The sequence below is a fragment of the Puma concolor genome, chromosome B2 (assembly GCF_028749965.1).
Source record: "Puma concolor isolate L17-30 chromosome B2, mPumCon1.1.hap2, whole genome shotgun sequence".
Taxonomy (NCBI): Eukaryota; Metazoa; Chordata; class Mammalia; order Carnivora; family Felidae; genus Puma; species Puma concolor.
This window is the reverse complement of record NC_141671.1, coordinates 131,052,246-131,075,002: the sequence shown is the minus strand read 5'-3', so window position 1 is coordinate 131,075,002 and position 22,757 is coordinate 131,052,246. Positions and strand designations below refer to the sequence as shown.

The 22,757-nt window shown below is 40.3% G+C and overlaps 1 protein-coding gene and 2 long non-coding RNA genes across 23 annotated transcripts in view; 1 reads left to right on the top strand and 2 right to left on the bottom strand.

The window, feature by feature from the left end:
* The window catches only part of AIG1 (androgen induced 1), a 245,402-nt gene that overhangs the window by 81,309 nt on the left and 141,336 nt on the right, over positions 1-22,757 (bottom strand). The window lies entirely within an intron of this gene.
* The window catches only part of LOC147581259 (uncharacterized), a 169,760-nt gene that overhangs the window by 133,611 nt on the left and 13,392 nt on the right, over positions 1-22,757 (top strand). For 2 of the 10 annotated variants that reach the window (XR_015251600.1, XR_015251587.1), the window contains exon 4: positions 19,837-20,003. The exons of 5 other annotated variants lie outside the window; for them this stretch is intronic. This is a non-coding gene — a long non-coding RNA (uncharacterized LOC147581259). Of the gene's footprint in view, positions 1-14,784; positions 17,770-19,836; positions 22,546-22,757 lie in introns of those variants that run through there. 3 more of the 10 variants (XR_015251589.1, XR_015251588.1, XR_015251596.1) reach the window with 3 other exon arrangements.
* LOC147581260 (uncharacterized) lies at positions 10,107-20,977 on the bottom strand. The gene is made up of 2 exons (XR_015251604.1): positions 19,506-20,977; positions 10,107-19,271 (listed from the first exon to the last, which is right to left on the bottom strand). It is a non-coding gene; the product is annotated as an uncharacterized LOC147581260 (long non-coding RNA).

The window sequence follows — 22,757 nt, the reverse complement described above, 5'->3', positions numbered from 1 at the left end:
AAACTGCAATGTACTTTTAGATAAATGATAATTAAATTATGTTGTGGTAAATGAGCCCTAATTTTAAAAATATGCATACCATGTAATTATGTGCTTAACTTGCAATTAACACTAACAGCCCCTCTTACAAACCAAAAATAAATAAGTGGGGATTGGTCATTTCGTTTCCCTTCAAGGGAATGAGCTTGGCCTAGATGCTGAAAATGAATAGAGATGATAGGCTGTCCCTTCCACACATTTCATAAATTTAAGTTTTTCTTTCTTTTTTAATAACCTAGCACAGGTTTTATTTTTTATTATTTTATTTTATTTTATTTTATTTTATTTTATTAAATGTTTATTTATTTTGAGAGAGAGAGACAGAGACAGAGAATCCCAGGCAGCACAGAGCCCGATGTGGTGCTGGAACTCACAACTGTGAGATCATGACCTGAGCCGAGATCAAGAGTTGGCCATATAACTGACTGAGCCACCTGGGAACCCCACAAATTTAAGTTTTTATGTGGTGGCATAATTTCAGATCAATTATGCTCTTGACATTTGCTGTGCCTCAGAATCTCTGTGGAACTTAAAATATATATATTTATATATAAATATATATATATACACACACACACACACACACACATATATATATATATATATATATATATAGTTGCTTTTGCCTTATTTGGTATATTCTGATTAACGAGGAAGGGGACTGTAGGAAGTGTTGGAAAGATATGCCTATTGTTTGCCTTGATTCAAGTTCAGTTGATCAAACTCACACAGCTTGACTCCTGGCTGGGTGATGAGCTGGCCCTGGAAACCAGCATGGCTGATCTGTGGGTGGGAGACACCACCCACCCCTTTGGTTTTCATCAATGATCCTTCTCTGTTTGCAGTGGTTACTCAGAAAAGTTCTTCATGAGGTGGGGGGGGGGGGGGGCGGGTCTCCTGCCACTTTCCCCCTCACAGCTGTCCAGGCCTGACAAGCAACAAAGATAGGGTTTATAAAGGAACAAGCTGTAACCCGTGCCTGTAGTTACATCTTAAATTTCAGGGTACTGGAGCCAGCCTCCCAAGACATAAAACTGTGCCTTCAAAATAAGTGAGGACGCATCGCTCTTACACGTGCTGTTATGATGTACTGTGTGCAAACATGTGGCTCTCACACTGCTTTCATAAAGACACTTAAGGCACATACATGACCATCAATACCTTTCCTTGGTTTTACACTTACGTGCATATATTGCTAAGTCCTGGTAGCACTTTTTTTTTTTTTCTGTGAAGAAATAATACAGAACTACCAGCTTCATAGATAATACTATTTTCAAGGCTCATAAAAACTCCATTGACTCTTAATAGTCACGTACAGGAGATCACAAAGGAACATTTTCCTTTTGAGAGACACTGATGCTCAGATGGCTAAATGTGTGAGAGGGAGAGCTCTGTGAGGGTTATTATCAACTTCACTTATTTCAGGGGTGGAAGAAGCAAGAGCTCTTTAGAGAGGGGTTCTCCTGGTTTTGCAAGGAAATGCCAGAGGAACATAGAAAGACCAAGAACTCTTGAATCAGATCCACCCTAGTTCAAATTCAGGTCGTACCACAGATGAGCAGTCTGATTTCAGGATAGTCAATGAACATATCTGTAGACAGCAAGGAGGATGTTTATAGATCCCAGAGGAAGACAGCCTGGATCTGAACCCTGGCTCTCTTGTTTACCAGCTAGGTGTTCGGAGGCAAGTTTCTTAACCTCTCTGCATTTCAGTTATTTCATCTATAAAATGGGAATACCAGTAGTGGAGAATTAACCTACTCAAAGATGGGGCGTCTGGGTGGTTCAGCCAGTTAAACGTCCGACTACAGCTCAGATCATGACTTCACAGTTTGTGAGTTTGAGCCCCACATGGTGCTCTCTGCTGTCAGCGTGGGTCCTCCCTCTCTCTCTGCCTCTGCCTTGCTTGCGTGCGAGTGTGTACTGTCGCTCTCTCCTCTCAAAAATAAACATAAAAAATATTTAAAAAAAAGAATTAACCTCCTCAAAGAGAGATCTTGCCTTTGCTCTCAGCTATTAGGAGCTGTTCTCTATGCTTCTGGAATATTCTGCTTGACAGGAGTGTCCTTGTTTGCCTAGGAGCTTTGGCGACCAGACAGTCTAACAATGTGATTTTATGATGGGGGCTTTGGGCCACATGGTAGCAGTTTTGCCTCCACAAAGCCTGGAGACTAAAGGTCAGCCGGGTAATGGCACTCAGCAGAATGTGATTGAGCCTCAGTGAAAACTCTGGACACTAAAGGTTCAGGTGAACATCTGGTTAAACATACTCCATATGCAATGTCACACATCCTCGCAGAGAGGAATTGGTGCCATCCATCAGTCATGGGGAGAGGACACCGGGAAACTCTACATTTGGATCCATCTGGACGCTGGTCCGTATGCCTATTCCCTTGATTTACTTTAATCTGTATTCTTTTCTTGTTAAAAAAAAAAACCCACAACCACGGATATGACAATATTAAGTGAGTTTTGCGAACACTTTCAGCATGTTTTTGAACCAGAGGAGGGTTTTGAGAACCCCCAAACTTATAAACGGTGTCAGAAGTGAGGATGGTCTTGTGTGAATACTATTCCCTCTAACAGTGGGTTTAACTCTCATGTGGCTGAAACTCTGTCATTCTCTCATGTAGTTGTTGGGAGGATTATGAACTTTGACGTGTAAAACATGTAGAACAGTGCATGGTGTATAAGTTGCACAGTAAATGTTGGCTACTGCTTCATGAATGTCACACACAAACATGTACAAATCATTTTTTATTTTTATTTGGTTTAAGTTTATTTATTTATTTGAGAGAGAGAGAGAGAGAGAGATGGAGAGAGTGAACGAGGGAGGGACAGACAGAGAGGGAGAGAGAGAATCCCAAGGAGGCTCCACACTGCCAGGGTGGAGCCCAATGTAGGGCTCGAACCCACAAACCACAAGATCATGACCTGAGCTGAAACCAAGAGTCAGCTGACTGAGCCACCCAGGCACCCCAAATCATTTTTTATTTTTATTTATTTTAAAATGTTTATTTATTTTGAGAGAGAGAGAAAGAGAGAGTGGGGGAGGGGCAGAGAAAGAGAGGGGGAGAGAGAGACTCTTAAGCAGGCTTCACACCCAGTGTGGGCTTCGATTCCACGACTGTAAGATCATGACCTGAGCCGAATGAGAGTTGGATGCTTAACTGACTGAGGCACATAGGCGCCCCTACAAATGATTTTTTAAATGAACACTGACTACATGACCATTTCTATGCTGAATGGCTCAAATGGATCATGTGAATTCCCAATAAATCCTAAGAATAAATGAGAAGAAGCTTACAGGGGTTCAATAACTTACCTACATCATGTCAGTTAGTAAACAGAAGCCCGGACCTAAACGTGTTCTTTGTGACCTGAACACAGACCCATATTTCTTCAAAGCCTATGCTTCTAGCTGTTAAGCTAGACTGCCCCATAAAATATCTCTGTTGAAACTATTCATTGCTACACCTTTATAAAGATTACAGATGATGTTTTCAAGCACTCGTGCAAACTTATCAATAGATGGGAACGACAGTTACCAAGTCCTCAGTGTTTTTCCTTGCAGGATAGAAACACCCAAACAATTCTCTAAGAAAAATCTGGATAAAGAGCCCCATTTCAAAAACTGCTTCATTGGCTGATAGCAAAGAATAGCACCCTCATCTCAAACTTGTTTATTCCTTTGCAAAGCAATTATCATTCTGTATGAGTGTAGCTTTGGGAGGGGCAATATTTATTCTTGATTGGGTTTTGTACTGGCATATGAAATGAATAAACATTTTAGTTTCTGAATTAGAGTGTATCAAATTCCATTATAGTATCAATAAAATGAAAGAAGCAGTAAATTTAGTGCAGAGCCCTTGGTAAAAATCAAGTCACCATGAAACTCTACACACCTAAAATCTTCTATAGAAGCTGTGTTTTTGTTGTTGTTGTTTTTTGGTTTTTTTTACTACTTTTGTATAAATAGATGTCATTTCGGTACACTTTGCTGCTGCATCTATCAAAATGTTGTCTAGAAAAAGAACTGACAACAATTCCTGCAATTTCTCTCCTTTGGTGGACTGGACTAATGACGCGTCCCCTAATTCACCTCTCCCTGGCAACTAGCACCTCTTTCCTTTCTCCTTCCTGGCCTTATTCATTTCAACCTCCTTCCCTTTTCTTCAGTTTCTTACAAATTTGACTTCACTCTTCATGCTTTCTGGTACATTTTGTACTTATGAACATGTGCTATTAATAGCAATGTTTCAAATTGGGATAATTCCTCAAATTGCATGCCGCCTGGTTGCCATGGGACCCGGTTTGTTATTAGGTTCGCTCGATTCATCATTGGGGTGTCAACTCACCTTGCAAAGTATTACAGGCTTCTCCTAAACCCTGTGTAATCTCTCTATGACTTAACTGGCATGGGATGGGAAAGGGCTAAAACACTTGATTCTCACTGCAGATAATGATTCAATTTTCTGTTTCGTTCTGTTTGTATAGGTATTTGGTTGCGTGTTTTTGTTTTTGTTTTTGTTGTTGTTGTTGTTGTTGTTCTCGGGTATTTGTTAAAAAAATAAATCCAGATTCAGGATAATGGCAATACTTACCACTAAAATAGGTTTAATAGTACCTTTCCATCTACACTGAATAGTTATTATGAGCACCAAATGAGATAATGTACTTGAGAGAAAGTGTTTGGCCAACTGTCCTGTACAAATATAAGAGATTGTTGTAATATTAACTCGGGTAATGAGGTGAGGACTGGCTAATATTCAATGTTTTGAAGAATAAATCCAGAAGTGTTGCTTATTCCCTGGGCTTTGAGCGATGCTACCCCCAACTAAAAGTGAGAATGGTCGCTGATCCTTAATGATGCTACTTTAGTGATAACAGTGTTCCAGACCTTCTTCCAAGGTTGAACTATTGGTCAGATCAATGGCTGAGCATATTTCCTTTGTTGAGTATTTATTTAAATATCATGACCTCTCAGAGAAGGAACCTAAGTTCAAATACCCTGGGTTGTCAGGAAAAGGCTATGGTGGTAACACATACCATGAGCTTGTGAACCCAAACTAAATTTATACAGTTTTCAAAAAAAGAAGTAACCTGGTTATGTAACATACACAATGAATTATAAAAGCCCCCTGAGTAGATGTTCAGATGCCAGAACTCATCCAAACTCCCCACCTTTTCCCAGCTTGCATGGGAATTTTCACAATTAAATAAATTCTCCATCTGGTACCTTTAAGCCCATAGTGTTTTGTTTGTGGCACTTCAGGTTAAACTGTTGAGGGGGAAAGCCTTCTTTTTCCTTAACCTTCTGCTCCAAGTGCGTGGTGAGTTCTTAGCAGTGACATTATAGAAGTACACACACATGTGAAACATTTACCATGTTATCAAGGGCTACTCAGTGTGTGCTGAATTCATGAAGTCATTGTAATAATATCATGGCTCCCAAGGGGTCTTATATGCCTCAGACTGGGAATTCTTCTACCAAAAAAAAAAAAAAAAGTCCTTAAGATCTTATCTGGTAATGAAGGAGGGGCAGCTCTTGACCTGAGTCCTGCCTCCCACCTCCACTCCTTTCATCCTCGCCATTTCCCGACTCAGAGCCTAGGCTGAGAAAGCACCCTCACAGGCATGCTATTTAGAGCTCCCGTGCCTGTGCCTATCCCACATCGACTGAGGAGTGAACTCTCTCCTCCTCCTAATCTCATTCATATTCATTTCCTCCAGGAAGTACTCCTTCAAGAATAGACAGCTACTCTTCCTTCTGTGTTCCCACACCACTGAATGTATAATTCTGCTATTTCATTGTGCAATATTGTAAGCCACCGTTGCTAGGTCTGCTTCCCACAACAGTCTGAGAACTGTTTGAGGTCAGGTGCTGTTTTATTCATCTTTGCATTATCAGTGGTGGCCAGAGAAGACAAACAGGTTTTAATTCATGTGCCAATTGTCACAGTTTGAGAGGATCTCTGGAGCACTTGGGTGAGAAGGATTTTGGTGCCAAATCCTGGTACGGCAGAAAGGAGTGCTAGGATTGATTAGCTATGTCTGTGTTGAGAGCAGAACGGGAGAGCTAAGACACGACTGTCACATGTGCATATTCCAACAGCGGTGGAAGCTTGATGATGCCTGTTGTGTGCATGGAGTATACTTTCTGGTCCAAACTGAATGGACATCTAGTCACAGACGCAAGCACACATTATAAGTGCTTGTTGCTGTTTTATCCCTCTTTAACCTCAACTCTCTCCATGAAATCTCCATCTATTTAATCCTGCTTTCTCTCCACACTACAGATGATTTCTTTTCTTACTGCACCCTCAGAAACAGTAAGGCAGTGGTCCAGGGCAACACTTCTGAATCATAGCCAGCTGGCAATTTAGAATAATTTCTCCTCTTAAGCAAGTTACAGAAAGTTTCCTTCCTCCACTATCTTACAGCAATACTTAAAAAAAATTGTTTTAATGTTTATTTATTTTTGAGAGAGAGAGAGAGAGAGAGAGAGAGAGAGACAGAGACAGAGAGAATGAGTGGGGGAGGGGCAGAGAGAGAGAAGCAGGTTCCAGGCTCTGAGCAGTCAGCACAGAGCCCTATGCCAGGCTTGAACTCATGAACCATGAGATCATGACCTGAGCCAGATTTGGATGCTTAACTGACTGAGCCACCCAGGTGCCTCTCTTACAGCAATACTTTAACAACACCCATGTTACCACTGTCTTACCAAATAAAATGTACATGTTCATCTCAGGTAACTTAACATCAGGTATCTGGAAAGATGAGACTTCACCTGGTCAAAAGATTCCTGGCATTTTGGAATCCAAGATACTTTATCTGGTTATTTTTAACTGGGAGGTCATTCAAAGAGAGATAAGACTAGGGTTCCAAGCAAGTATGTAATTATGGGGAAGTAACTTGCCAATTCTAAGAATGTATGGGGCTTCCTTTTCCTTTTTTTTTTTTTTAACTCCGACCAATGCTATTTTCACAATTTCACTTTGCATTCCAAGAGTATCGCTCTTTATGACCCATCCTGGAATTATTTGGCTTTTATTATCTTCTTGAAATGCTTTAGATAAACTGTGAATATCCTAGATAGAATTCCAATTCTGCACTCATTAAGGCTTAACATCTACATATGCAACTGCAAACATTCCCACACAATCAACTGATTGTTACCAAGAGCTGAAAAGAAAAGCTGGACCAAAGCTTATTGTAAAAGGAAGGGCATGGATTGATACAAGCCCTGTGGAGTAATAAAAACACCCTCTGGTCTGGTCTCAGGAACCAACTCTATCTGGCAACAAACTTTATGTAGATCTAGGATGGAAATAATGTTGGCAGAACCCAATAACCCTAGTGGGTCATCCATCCAGGGCATCAGATAGGAGTCAGGATCAGTAACATTTCATCTTCAACAGACCACACGCAACCTGGTGTAAGAGAGACAGATACCCAGGGGTTTCAGTGAGGTCATATTCTCAGCCATTGTGTCACATATTCCTCCTGCAAGGTGCATATGACATTACCACTTACATGAAATGGAAGTGTTCTGTATCTAGTTAATGGGTAGCTAGTTTTATCTTTCTTGGGTTTTCCCAATTGAAAGCAACAAATAACTAGTTTAGTTTTATCTGTAGGTGCCACAATTCTGACACTTCTTGGGCACATATTGACTTGACAAACAGATTTAAGATGTTCTTAACCCGTTCCTCAATGGCACAGGGTCACTAGCTGATTGTATGGTAAGAATGGCCTGTGATTTGGAGTCAAGATGGAACTTGATAGAAATTTTGGCTCTGCCAATTAGTAGCTATAAGACTCTGAGCAAGTCATTATACCCCTTTTAACTTTTTCATCTGAAAAATGGGGATAATACTGTCTTTCTCTTCGGGTTGTGAAGGATTAAACAAAGGTACACATATAAGCTGCTATATAGTAGACATTCAAAAAAGTACAGGAATTTTATTATTATTGTTACAGATATATTTGTTATGTCCTTTGATGTGAGTTTGTTATGATGTATATGTGCTTTTGGTTCTCTTTTCTCATATTACGTACCAATCCTACCACTCACTTAAATCTGTCTTCCCTTACTGTGACGCAAATCCCCTTTTGTTATTTCTGAGATTGGATGTTTTCTCATGCCGGGAATCTTGACAATTTCTCGGTTCTCCTCAGGCTTCTATTACTCCTGCTCATTCTAAGCCCTTCCCTTTACCTTTCCTTTTAACCCCAGAGGAGGAGATATATTGACACAGATAAAAACCCAGCTGTGTGACCTTGGGATATTGCTTAGATGCTCTGTACCTTAGTTTCTTCATCTATAAAATGAGGAGAATAATAGAACCTCTCTCATAGGGTCGTCATGAGGATTAAGTGAGTTCAAATAGTACCCAATACACAATAAGCACAGTGGAAATATTTGCTAAATAAAAATAAAAGGAAATGAAATATCAAGTGGAGCTTTGATAGGAAATGTAACAGCAAGGTTGCCTGGGAATAAACTCTCTTTGCCTGGCTTCTTTCATCCTGTCCTTCAATGTCTCATCCCAGACGTGGGAAGATGGTGGCAGTCCAAATCTGAGTTTGGATTTCAGGGAAAAGTTGTCAAGAAAGTTTGGTGTGAGTCAGGAATATAGGCTAAGGGGTAAAAACCTCCACATGACTCAAAAATGGATTCATCTCATTCATGAGGTCCAGGGATTCCCCTTAGGGATTTGGACTAGTTCTGTGCTAAAATAGTGTTTCTGAAGTGCGTCCTGTCTTTCAGGAGCTCCCTCAACCCTTTGTTAAAAGTGACTTTAACATCTATCTTGTGCCCAGCAAAAGATCAACTGCCGAAGCTGTGATTTTTTGTTTGCTTTTAATTTTCTTTAGAGCATTCTTCTAATGCTCTCTGACGATGGACTGAAATTCTTCAGGGCGCCTTGCAAACATCAGGTCAATGTTTGAATAGGAAAATCTATAGGAGTCGGAGTAATTTCCTTATAAGCAAAGAGCAAATAAGAATGTGTAAAATTTCTGCCTCAGAAGTGACTAACTCTTCATGAAAGTCCTTTCAATCAGATACCCAGAGTGTGGTCTGTGGACCAGTGACTGGCGGTTGGTATAGATCCATGGAAAGATAAGTACAGGAACTGAAAATAATCATGTAGAAACTTCTGCAGCAATTTGCTCATTGAACGTAATACAAGATTTGGAGTTTCAATGTTGTTTGTTTTCTGTTTCCTCTTTCTAGTAATCAATTTTTTTATTGTATTTTATAAAAATTCAGTTTTTTTTTTTTTTTATTTTTAAATTTTTTTTTTTCAACGTTTATTTATTTTTGGGACAGAGAGAGACAGAGCATGAACGGGGGAGGGGCAGAGAGAGAGGGAGACACAGAATCGGAAACAGGCTCCAGGCTCCGAGCCATCAGCCCAGAGCCTGACGCGGGGCTCGAACTCACGGACCGCGAGATCGTGACCTGGCTGAAGTCGGACGCTTAACCGACTGCGCCACCCAGGCGCCCCAAAAATTCAGTTTTATAGTAGATTGGAAATCTAAAAAAATGCTCCTTCACCCAAGATAGTTTTAAATGTTAGGAAATTTCTACCAGCTGTTGGTCCAGAGGTGAGGAGCCATGATTGACCGATGGCTCAAATTTGTGATTCCATAATTTCATGATCCCAGGCAGAAAGAGGTGTCTGTTGTTTATGTGTTTTATGTAGAAATATCAGGTTCATTAAAGAAAAAAATCCCTATGGAAGCCTAAGCTACTAGACAGCCTTGTTAAGGTCAACAGATTGCCACTAACAGAGTAATCTGTGGTCATTCAAATTTCTTACAATAGGGGTTCAAGTGTCAGATCTGAATTTTAAATCTGATTCTGTCACTTGCTACTTACTTGATCTAGAAGATCCAGATCCTCATTTAACTTCTCTAAGCTGTAAAGTAGTTTTTATTTCCTAGGGTTGCTTTGAAGCTCAAGTAGTTAACACTTGTATAGTGTCCACTATTTGCCAGGCACGTGGTGATATGAAACAACACACATATATTCATTTACTCCTCACAACGACCCTCTGAGGTAGTTACTATTTTCATTCCTATTTTGTAGATGATAAAACTGAGGCATGGAGGGATTAAGTGATTTGCCCAAAGTCATACAACCAGGAACCAATGAAGCTGGGATTCAAATCCATGAGGGCGGGCCGGAGTCTATAATTTAACCCCCTATATCGTGATTCTTTTCATGACCAGTTTGAATAAATGTTTGCTCCTTGCTCATTTCATCTCTTCACCCATTTTAAGTGGGCTTAGGTGGTAGTCTGGTTCTATCCAGACCCTCATGTGTTACACTTATCTAATTATAGGGAGATCTGCTTTTACTCTCCCATCTACTGACACATTTTACAACTTCTACTCAGGTAAAACATCCTGAGCCAGATATGGTTAATAGAGTGAAGCCAGGAGACTACTTGATAAGTTCCAATTGCCCACGCGGCCAACATAAAGGTCACCCTTGGTCAACTTCTCACTTCATTTTTCAATCATCCATTTGTTCCACGTCCATGTTTTGAACATTGATAGTGTGTCCAGTCTTGTGCAAAAGCACAGGGAAAGCAAAGATGTAATGACACACACCCCACTGTTAAGGAGGTGAAGTTTACTGGGTAAGATGGGCTCATAAATATGGACGTGGAAGTGTGAAGATGTGAGGGAAACAAGATCTTGTGGTGACAGAGGTGGGAAATTGAACACATGATATCTCCTCCATTCATTTGGGACTCCTTGCCCACTGTACCAGCCATGGAGGCTTCTCAGCTCATCAGCAAGCAGACACAGACAAACATCCACCACCTCAACATTCTGAAGCTACAGCCGCAGTGTATCTCAACAAAGAAAAAGAGCACAGGTTTTCCAAGTAGTGGATGTAAGTGTCGTCGGTTCTTTGGGTCCTGAAAGTGTTACTATTAAATATCCCCTAAAAAAACATTCAGAGGACTTTAACTTCTGTTGTAAGATTTCCTTGGACGAGACTGCCCTTCTCCTATGTTTCAACTCTGAATGCCTCTTTTTTTTCCCCCTTCAGAGTACAGCTTAAATGTGATTTCCAGTCTACCTCCCCAAATCCTCATTTGTCCCATTCAAAGAATGGGCCAATCCCTTCTCAGTGGTCCATCTGTATTCTGTGCATACCTCTAGCAAAGCATTCATTGTTCTACAATTTAAATTTAAAATGTATAAAAATATAAATTTTTTGTGCTTGCGAGTGGGCTATATTTTGTTCTTTTTTGTATCCTGGTGCCCGGTTCGATAAAGACTTTGAGAAGGCTGAGGGTCTTTCAGGCTGCTCCACTGAATCTCAGTCTGCCTTGTTAATTACTTCAACAGTGTCCAAATTTAAGATGCAAGAGAAGTTGTAGCTGGTCCTTCTCCATTCCAAATACAAGCCGGTCATGAGGAGTTCCTATCTCTCAGTAGCAATTTCGTCCCCTACCTTTGTTTTCTATGGACTATATCCTCTGGTAACAAGATCTTTTTGGACAGAAAAACTTTTCTTTAGTATCTGTCTTCTTAGCATTAACCTCTTGAGTATTCCCAGTTGTTGCAGTTTCTTCAAATGTTCCTGGCTTTTCTAGGGCTAAATGACCACTGCTATGGTGTCTGCTTCCACCCAACTCTCTATGACAGACACCCTTTTTTCCCTTATAAATCACTTTCCTCCTCATAAATCAACCCAGATATTGTAGCTAGTGGGGATCCCACGACTTCAGAAAAAGCAGAAGCCCCCTCTTCAAATCCAAAGGATTGATTACGATTGGTTTAGGGCTTGACATATTACCAATGTTCTAGCCAATGAGATAAAAAGGAAAATTCAGCTGGAGACTGGCTTCTTTTCCAGAGTGAAAAACAAAAAGCAAAAAACACACAACAGAAACAACAAAGATGCCACAGTAGGGAGAAAGGCTTTTTCTCTTATGGCTTCTTTTTGCATTGGATATCATTACAAGAAAATAATTCTGCAAACAAAGGGAACCATCTTGTAATCACAAGGCGATAACTTTGAGGATAAAAGGCCACCATACTAAGGGTGACAGATTGGAAACCTGGAAAGAAACTAGGTCCATTGTTGAACAACTGAAAAAACATCAGAAACACTTATCCTCTGACTGCTTTTTATGTGAGAAAATAAGTTCCTAATTTTTTAAGTCACTGGTGCTGTTTTCTGTTATTTGAAGCCAAAAGCTTTCTGCTTAATATAATTCTTGAAGTTTTTCCTGCTTTTCTTATGAATTGAGACTTACTGCTTTTCTCTTTCCCCACAGTTCTAAACCCTAACGTTCTCCAAAGTTTAGTTCAGTTAGAGTAGAAATGATTTTCCCAGAGCTGGAGGTAACCTCACATGTTCAATAGATGAAGAAACCAAATGAATGATAAGTTCAAAGATTTGGCCAGAACATACACAATGAATACTGGTGCTGGCCTCCAGCTCTTCCGATTCCTAATCCGGGAACTGTGACTCCTGAGAGTCCTGACATACTAGAAAGATTAACCGCGAATATAACACAGTTAAGGGATGGTGCTGTTTTTGACTTTATAGCCCCAGTCTCTAACACAGTGACAGTACACTATTGCTTATAGAAGTTTGTGAAGTAAATAATGCTATAAGCTCCATGAAATAAGACTTCTTCCTAACTGGCTACTCAGGTCTCCATGTGGTGCATGGCACAAAATAGGTTCTCAATAAATATTTTTTTTGGGGTGGACTAATGACTGGGAATTACCAATAGATGTGTGATGCTATTTTTGAGACCTGAGGAATTAATTAGTCAAAGGCACTGAAACTCAAAGCACTGGGCAATTAATATCAAGATGGGAGAAGGACACACAAAAAGCTAAACTCTTGCACTCAGGAATCAGGCAATGGACTTGAGACTTTGGTTTCACCAGTGGCATGGTCATGGGTAAGTCATTTTACTCCTCTGAGTTTCAATTTCCTTATATACAATAGGAACAGTGCCTCCTGCATTGGGTTTTTGTGAGGATAACATGAAATCATGAGAGCATAAAACATATAGCACAGTGCCTGGTATGTAGAAAAAAGTTAATATATATTCATTATTATTGTCTACATTTTTGGAGAAAATAAGATTTCTTAAGGAGGTATGAGAAGGGAATGTGGTTTAGAACAGGCAAAACAGTATCATTTAGGTTGACTTGATGCAAATGTGTTTTCATGGGGGGCGTGCATTTTTGGTTTAGGTAGCTCATTTTGCTTACAGTTGGAAGAGGGAAAAAGCTAAGCAGATGGCATGGTGACACAAAGGACAGCCTACTGCTGCTAGAGCTTGTAAAAATGGAACCCCATGGCTGCCAGCTTGGCCGAACTTCAAACAAGTCCCACAAAGAGCGTAACTCGCTCAAGAGGGGGCAGGAACTTGGTGTGAAGCTCTCTAATGTGCAAAGAACATTATCATTACATTCATGGCAGCTTGACTCAGTGCTGGGGCCTGGCCCAGATGGGAGGCTGGTGTCAGAAAACTGGGGTCAGACAGTGCATCTCACGGAGGGACTCCAGAGATTGAGGCCTTTGAAAAACCCTTACTCCAGAATAACGACAAATTACCAACAGATGGCGTGAGTCACGGAAGCGGGGTCCGAGCAAAGCATCTGCAAACTCACGGCAGAGGCCCTGCCCTGCTGGGCTAGCGGGCAGAAGCAGGCCCCGGCCCAGATGGCCGCGAAGGTCACCAGGAGGGGCACCAGCCGCACGCGCTTTACTCCTGAGAGCTGGCACAACCCTTAAAGCCCACAGAGGCTTCCCAGGATCAAATAAACCAAAATATCCTCATCAGGGAAAACGTCACACTTCCTTTTGGGCTACTGGTTGCAAGAAAATGAAAATGTGTTGGGGGCAGGGAGTAATATGCAGAGCCTGGGCGAGGTATTTAGCAGAAAAAGGCCACCATTTTCCATTCCAGGGGCTGATTTGATACATTTCTTTTCTCACACACAGGTTTAGCTTCAAATCAGAAAAGTACTGTCGATGATGTACGTTTCCCACATGTTTTCCCTGCCATTATTTTATAAAATAGAGCCACTTGCAAAACCTCGTGCAAAAGCATCACATGTAACACATGCAATAATGAAAAAAAATACTAAATTCTATTAAAAAGAAAAGCCTCCCATGGAATAAAGTCCTCGTAGCATTCCACTCGAGGAAAAGCCTGGCTTCTGGGGTTCTGTGGCACCTTGCACATATCCTACCCTTTCACTTTGGATGTAACCATTCCCGATCCCACTTCTGCCATGAGAATTTGAGCTCCCCTGAGTCAGCATCATAGATTATTATTTTTGGTTTAGTTATTATTTTTGAAAATTTATACCCAAGTTAATTAACATATAGTGTAATAATGATTTCAGGAATAGAATTTAGTGATTTCATCACTTACGCATTAAACACCCAGTGCTCATCCCAAGTGCCCTCTTTAATACCCATCATCCATTTAGCCCATCCCCCCCAAAACTCCTCCAGCAACCCTCAGTTTGTTCTCTGTATTTAAGAGTCTCTTATGGCTTGTCTCCCTCCCTGTTTTATATATTTTTTGCTTCCCTTCTTTTATGTATAGATCATTTATTCTTAACCCCCTGACACCATCTACCTAACATTTAGTAGGCCCTCAATTAATGACTGATGGATGAATAAATGCATGCATACAGGGCTATGGAGTACTTATTAGTTGTGTTTCTTCTTTCCAGGAAGGGAAGTGCATTTGAGCTCCGCATGGAATAATCCCTTTGCCACATTCTCAGCCAATCTGGTTTAAGTTCATCTCATCCTCATCTCCGAGTTGGTTTTTCCTCATGTTACACATCATAGAATATTTACCACCAATTGTGAAAGGCCACTTTCTAAATGAAAGGCTAAGTATTTCTGTTCCACCCTGTTATCGATGCTGTTAGATTACGTTCTTAAATCTAATTTGTATCCCTTCTTCCCTGATAAAAGGATCCTAATCGGGGCCTGTCTGTGGAATCCTCACTCACCCCATTGCCCAAAGAACATTTGGAAATCTAGGTTAAGGAAAAGGAGGACCCAGCAAAGTGACACAGGCTGGATAGATTTTTTTTTTTCTTCCTACTTTATTTCCCCAGAATTTTTTTTTCCATGTAAAGACAAAACCTAGTCAGTGCCCCATCAAAATCTTCTTCTCTTTTGAGACAAAACTCCTGAAAGGCATGTGATGGTCCCAACCAGGTGGGGTAATGGCAAGGATTTTCTCTTCTCTTTGGGAAACTGCCATGGGGATAACTCATCTTCTTACTATTAATCACTTTAATCGACTTTTGAAAGAGGAAAATTGACAAAAAAAAAAAACAGGAATTGACCTTATGCAGTTTTCCAGAGCATAATTACTTTTTCTTCTTTTATGAGTGAGCACATTGTGTGTAGAGATCATGAAAGGAAATCTTTTACCTTTGAAAAGGCAAATTGCCTGGTGTTTTACTTGCACAGTGGGAAAAACTGTTAAAGTCCAGGTCTTCCTCTCCTGTCAGTGGTGTGGTCCACACTCCCTCCCCACTCGCTGGCCCCACTCCCACAAGGCTGGGCAGAGGTGTGTTTTGGGGGGGGATTTGGTAGTTTACAGAACATCCTCACTGGCGCTCAAGTACCATGGACAGATGCCAGACAGGCACTGGATTTAGCCTCCCAGAAGTACCTCACTCAAAATGCAGATACTTTTTTAAAATTAGAATTGAAATTAAAATTTGAAGAAAAATAATAAACAAATAAATAAACAAAGATATACTTTTTTTAAGTAAAAAAAAAAAAAAGCCTTTCCTAATGATTTTACTAAGTTGGTAAACTATGGACATGGTAGAGAAAAAACAGCAGTTATTCACATCTTGGTGGTTCCTCAACTACATGAACAAGGTTCATTTCCCCTTCGTCTTTATTATCTCATCAAACCACCACTCATTCCTGAATTTCCTAAAGTAAAATCAGAGCAAAACGAATTAACCAATGTCATGTAATCTGAGTACATGGTTTTAAAATGTAAGAAACTGTAGATTTTAGGGGTGCCTAGGTGGCTCAGTCAGTTGAGCATCCGATTTCAGCTCAGGTCATGGTCTCACAGTTCGTGGGTTCGAGCCCCACATCAGGCTTTGTGCTGACAGCTTGGAGCTTGGACCTGCTTCAAATTCTGTGTCTCCCTCTCTCTCTGTCCCTCTGCTGCTCACGCTCTTTCCCTCTCAAAAATAAATAAACATTAAAAAAATAAAAAAAAGAAACTGTAGATTTTAAAATTTAGTTTTCAAACGTAAGATTTAAGAAATGGCTGCAGTGCCAGGCAAAGCCACCCCTAACGTCCATGCCCTGAGGGGATGATCATCATCAAATCACTTCATGCTTCAACCACTTGTTGGGCTTCGGGGACAAGTGGGTGGGATGGTGCCTGGAGTCGGGCCAGATGTGAGGCTCCATCAATCAACACCTCCCTCTGCTCATGGCCTCCAATCTCATCGGCCTCTCCATATACACTGAAGTTACTAACAGGGGGATTAGCATAGGATGGGAGCTCCCAGAGAGTAAGAAAGAGGTAGCATGAACAGCATATTACTTTGAAAGAACACCATTTTACATTTCTATGTTCATTTGCTCTATCCTGAATACATAAAAATTTATCAATATGCTGTCGTTTTGAGTAGAAACCAATGGAACCAAAAGGGAGCTATGGAGAAAAATGGCGGAAGAGCAGATGGGAAGAAGAAGAAAGGACCCCATAAAATGGCAATCTTGAGAAAAAAATATATCTAGGTGGCTTGTTTCCTGCCACAAAGGGAAAAGCAAAGTAAAGCACTCAATTATACGCAGGTTATAGTGGTAAAATAATAAACTGACTTAAGACTTTTGTCTTTTTAGACAAGATGCCTAGGAAAAGCACTTTTACCTCAAAGGAAAGCTACATCATCTAGAATTTCAGGCTATGCGTGCACCTTGCCATGAAGGACAGGTGGCCTGTACACATGCATTTTACAATGGAATGATGCCTGTACAAAGTGGGTTGGTGGAGGACAAGGTCTATTTGACCAAAGAGCTCCTCACCAGGAGCTGCTCAGCCTAAGCCGAATGGTGTCCATACCCAACATTTTCTCCGTTGCAAACTGATATTCTTTGTTCCTCTCCCACCGTACCTTTAAAATTTTCATAAAGGCTCCCTGAATGATACAAACTGATAAAACGCTAAAAATTGACAACAGCTGTTCACTAATTGAGTTTATATGAAAGTTTCATTAATCGCAGAGAACCACAACAGATTGAGAAACATCACCAATGTTCTTTGCACTGAGACTCCCCAATCAATCCTTTATACAGTTGTCAGCATAATCTTTCAAGACCTCAAATTTGATCTACATAAAATCTCTCAAAGGCGTCAAAGGCTCCTGAATGCCTTCATGATTAAACTGAGACTCGCCTAACTTGGCATCTAAGGCCTTCGTGGTCTAGTGTCTGACTACATCTCTTTAATCTCCCACCAGTCATTCACATACAGCCTATGCTACAGGCATATCAAAGAACTCAGTTTATTTAGTGTTCCGGACTTTTCCTCTGTCATTTGTGCCTGTGCTATCAAATACACTAGCCACCAGACACAGATGGCTACTGTTTAGAATACGATTAGTTCAAATTAACCCATGCTACGGGTGTAAATAAACACCAAATTTCAAAGACTTAGCACAAATATCTCACTAATAATTTAAAAATATTGGTTAACTTTTATTATTTTTTAAAATTATGAGATGAATTTTTTTTAAGTTTATTGATTTTGAGAGGGGGGAGGTTAGAGGCAGAGAGAGAGGAAGAGAGAAAATCCCAACCAGGCTCTGCTCAGCTCAGAGTCCAGTGCAGGGCTTGAACTCATGAACTGTGAGCCCATGATCTGAGCCAAAATCAACAGTTGGACGCTTAATCGACTGAGGCACCCAGGTGCCCCATAAATACTGGTTACCTTTTAAATGATAATAAGATATGTTGAATTAAATAAAGTATACTATTACAGTAGATTTCACCTGCTGCTTTGAACTTTTGTTTAATATGGTTCACATTTGTGGTTTACGTGATGTTTCCATCAGGCAGCACTGGTCCACAGTTATGCCCAAGCTCCCTCCGCAAGAGGTCCCTCCTCACTTAATCTACCCAGATAGCTACTCCCCATCCTATTAAGACTCAGCTCAGCATCACATCTCCTGGAGAAGCTTGCCTAGTTGAATTCATGCTCCTCATATCTCCATTATAAAAACATTCACATAACACCTATATTGTAGTCACCTTTTTAGGTGTTAGTCTCTTTAGATTGACTCCTTGAAGGTGAAAATGCTTTCTCCATTATTTCTGCAGGAAGCACTGCCATCCTATGAATGCTTGATTAATTAAATAAAGGTCACTCCAAACTTGAACATTAGTGGAATTCACTCATTTATCCCCTAACACATATTTAATGAGCACTTGCAATGCACTGGGAGAGAAATAAAGATAATATAATCCCTTCTATTTGTACAACTTATTGCAGTTTACAAAGTACTAGCATTTCCAGTTCCTTTTTCAAAAACCTTTATCAGGGGCAGGCCACTTATTTATATTCCTTTCTCAGATGAGGAAACTAAGGCCCAAAGAGTTTAAGTGACTTTCCCAAAGTCATGCAACATTAGAACTCAATAATGGGAGGTCTGACAGTTAACTCCATATTCAAGAAGCAACAAATAGTTCTGAGTGGCTGAAATAAAGGATGTTAAGACATAAAGCCAGAGACATGTTGAAGAGTCAAACTGTGTCCAGTCGGCCAACATTCTTCAAATTTTAGCCAGTTCCTACAATCTTTATGAGCTTTGCCACATCCAAGAGCAACCTGGACTATTATTTCCTCAGTATTTTTAAAATGGATTCCATATTGACTCACTTACTTTACTTTTCATCCAAAGTAGTAACATCAATGGTTTGATATATATATGCTATTACTAAAATACAATAACATGATAGTATACTATTCTTATTAATCTGTAATATATTCCTAACATATAATAATTAAGATGGAATATGTTGTATATTATAGTTTTACTTTAATATACATTAAATTAATTAAACAAGGAGGCCATTAGATTGAGTCGGTTCTAATGCCTTATCAGCTTATAGAAGCAAACCAAAACTCAAGTCTATAAATGCTTCAAGATTAAGAAATTGAAACCTGGGGGCGCCTGGGTGGTTCAGTCGGTTAAGCGTCCGACTTTAGCTCAGGTCACGATCTCACGGTCCGTGAGTTCGAGCCCCACGTCGGGCTCTGGGCTGATGGCTCAGAGCCTGGAGCATGCTTCCGATTCTGTGTCTCCCTGTCTCTCTGCCCCTCCCCCGTTCATGCTCTGTCTCTGTCTCAAAAATAAATAAACGTTAAAAAAAATAAAAAAAAAAAAGAAATTGAAACCTGAAGACAAGCAATCATAGACAATTAAAGAGACTTTCCCAAATAAAGCAACTCCTTGAGCTATAGCCAATCAAATAAACTCCTTGATTTGCTTCTGTGTCTTCTCTGCTGAAGTACTGCCCTTAGTTCCTGTTTGTAGAACACTCCTAACCACTTCTGGTTTGGCGTTGCCCAGTTCAAGTTGACGTTTGCTCACAGAAACTCTTAATATTTTAATATGATTCAGTTTATCTTTCAACATATATATTTTTCTTAATAAATAGTAAAATAAATATATAAGTAGTAAGAACATTCGCCAGTATGCTCATAAAATCATTTTGTCCCCCACTAGGAATATCAATACTATCCACTGGGAAACTGCAATGGACATTAGGAATCCATTAAAGGATTTTAAACTTGGAAGTGACATAATGAGGTTGACATTTTAGACTTCTAGAAGCCAAGCTCCTAATCTGAAAGAAAGGAAGGAAGGTGATGAGATGGCAACTCCAGTCAATAGTAAGTCAAGAGAAGTTAATGTGAACTCGGAACCACATTTTTAATTACCTTTAAGTAAAAGAGACACTAAGATCATGAAGTGTCATGTGGAGTCTGATGTAATGTCATCTCCTACCTCTGAATGAAGCAGATTGCACATGAAATAGTGCCATATAAACCAGCAAAATACTTTCTTGGCTGTGGTCAAAGATCATGTTTCTGAAAGTCCAAATACCAGAAGCGTCTGAATAATAAAATTATTATAAGAGAATCAAGAAAAAAAAACAAATGGCATTGGCCTGATCAGTTTTTGTGGAGGGTGGTTTGTGGAGACAGTGTTATCTGCTGAAATAAGAATGGTAAGTTGGCAATGTCACGCTGGCGAAACTCATTTGAGACACATCATCAATAACATGCTACAATCTCCCTGTAACGCAGGAGTTGTAGTTTTAATGATCATCTATATGTTCTGGTGGATTTTAAAGCATTACATTGCAATGTGAAAATGAATATTACATGATAAAATGTCTCTTTTCCCCCCAATTCTGAGCAAACTACATTTATTGGTTTGTGAGAGAGCTCCAGAGACAATGGAAGAGAATTGACAAACGGGGTTGTGTGAAGGCTTTGCTGGGACTCCTGACTTGGGCAATATTAGCTGTAGAATACTGCTTTCACAGAAGGAGAAGCCAGGAGGCAAAGCTAGGGGAACTCAGTTACACAATGAGCTGATGTCAGCACCACAGTTATAACTTGAGTCTCTTCAGACTAATTCCTTTTTGCAGGCAAAGGTCTTCAAATGTAAGCACAAAAAGTTTTATATGCTTGTTCAAATTGCAGGAAACAGAGCTGCTCTCTTCATAGCGCCTTATCACCAGGTCCAAAGGCACTCCTGGAGCCAAGCCTTCCCTCCGCTGAAGGCACAGGACCCACCGAGGGCCATACTCTGCTTCTTCTGGCTGGAAACATCACAGTTCCTCTTATTGGCCCCCAATCTGGGTTTCTACCATGGTGCTGGTGAGACCCAACACTGCCAAGCACATCTTGGCCAGGCACCCTTCAAAGCAATGTCTCATGTGGCCACAAAAGTAACTTTTGCCTTTTCCCAGGAATAAGGATTGAACTCAGAAATTGAAAGTGAGTTGGCGTTTTACAATTGACATCTTGAAAGTGGAAAGAACACATTTTCAAAAGCTAGCTAGCTCCACACCTACATGAAGAGGCAGAGGAAGGTTACCTTGGTTTCCCTGTTCTCCAGACCACACCCATCACTTTGGTGACAATCATTTCTTTATTGGTTTTAAGCTTCCCTCAGTCCCCTGAGTCCATGTAAGTAAAGGAGGTTCAGGTCCCCACAGGGGCTGCTTAGCTTCTCTTTGCTGCTCCTCAGCTGTTCCCTCCTTCCTGGTGGCCTATGGCTGTGTGATGCTTCTGCCTCTCCATATACTCTCTCAGTCCGGCATCCACGACATTTGCTCCCCCCACCCCCACCAATGCACTAGACATGGCGTAATGTGCCTCCCACACACACAGCACCAGCACCTGCAGCGGTCATCACTGTACCCAGCCCCACTTAGCTCAGTGCCTAGTATACAGCAGGCAGTGAGTAAGCATTTATTGACAGGCTGACCAACTGGCTATAGGTAAGATTCTTGCCTTCTGGGACAACCTCCCTACCGCTGAGAAGTCTATTATCTTTGCTCAAGAGTTGTAACTCAGTGACAGAAATTCAGACAGTTAATTATCTTTCTTTAGGCTAGGTTATTTATGGAAATAGGATGCTTGGTGGCTTGCCCTGACATCCCAAGTTCCTTGAGAAGTTGTGAAATAACTGCCCTTCTGTAATTCCATTAATTTTTTAATGGTCACCTAAGTTAAGTAGTTTCTACATAATTTTCATATGCAAATTCTGAGGCCTAAGTGTTTCAAATTCAATGAAAGTTAACGGTGTATATTTTCATTTTTGAAAACTCACACTGAGATAAAAGTCTTAGGTAAAAATATTCACAGCAGTTGGCAGAATTATTTGAGCAATTATTTAATGTAAAGGAAATGATCTCTTGAATTAAAAAGTTACAGAGAACGAGCTTGAGAACTGTCATTTTAAGGCAAGATTGCACAGGTGTGACTGTTTTCACTGTCCCAGAGCACATTTGTAAGTCAAACAAGTGCATAAATACCAAAACAGAAGTCAGAAAATTATGACTGAGTTCCTCTGTTACCACCATTCCAAACGATCTCTTTGCAAACAAGGAGCTTTCTCTTAAAAACATTCTGAGCACTTTAACCACAGATGTTCTCTTAAAAGAATCTGTATGTCTCATTGACTATAAAACAGTGACACACACAAATATACCAAAAGAGATAGGAGAGCCACATTACCCTAGAATACACACAAATTGCAACTCAAATAGGGACAGAAGGAAGGAAAAAGCAAGGCAAATATGTTGCATACATTTTGGAGTTTGGAGAGAGGCAGTCAAGACAGTGGACTGTAAGTATTTTCTGGATGTCTGATTTTCACTGTAGGCATGTGTCAAATTTGTTTCTTTGACCAACAATTTTTTAAAAAAAAGTGTTAAATTATCTTGTCCTTTGGGGCAAATCAGGCTAATCGCATCAATGTGAAGATTCAGGGGAAAGTTATGTATAGTTTTAGAAATTTACTATCACTGACTTGATGGTTTAATCTCCTACTTCTGCAAAGAAGCAAAATAGATGAGAATCATTGCCATATATGTTTGGGAACTTATGGCTGATTGAGGAAGCCATGAC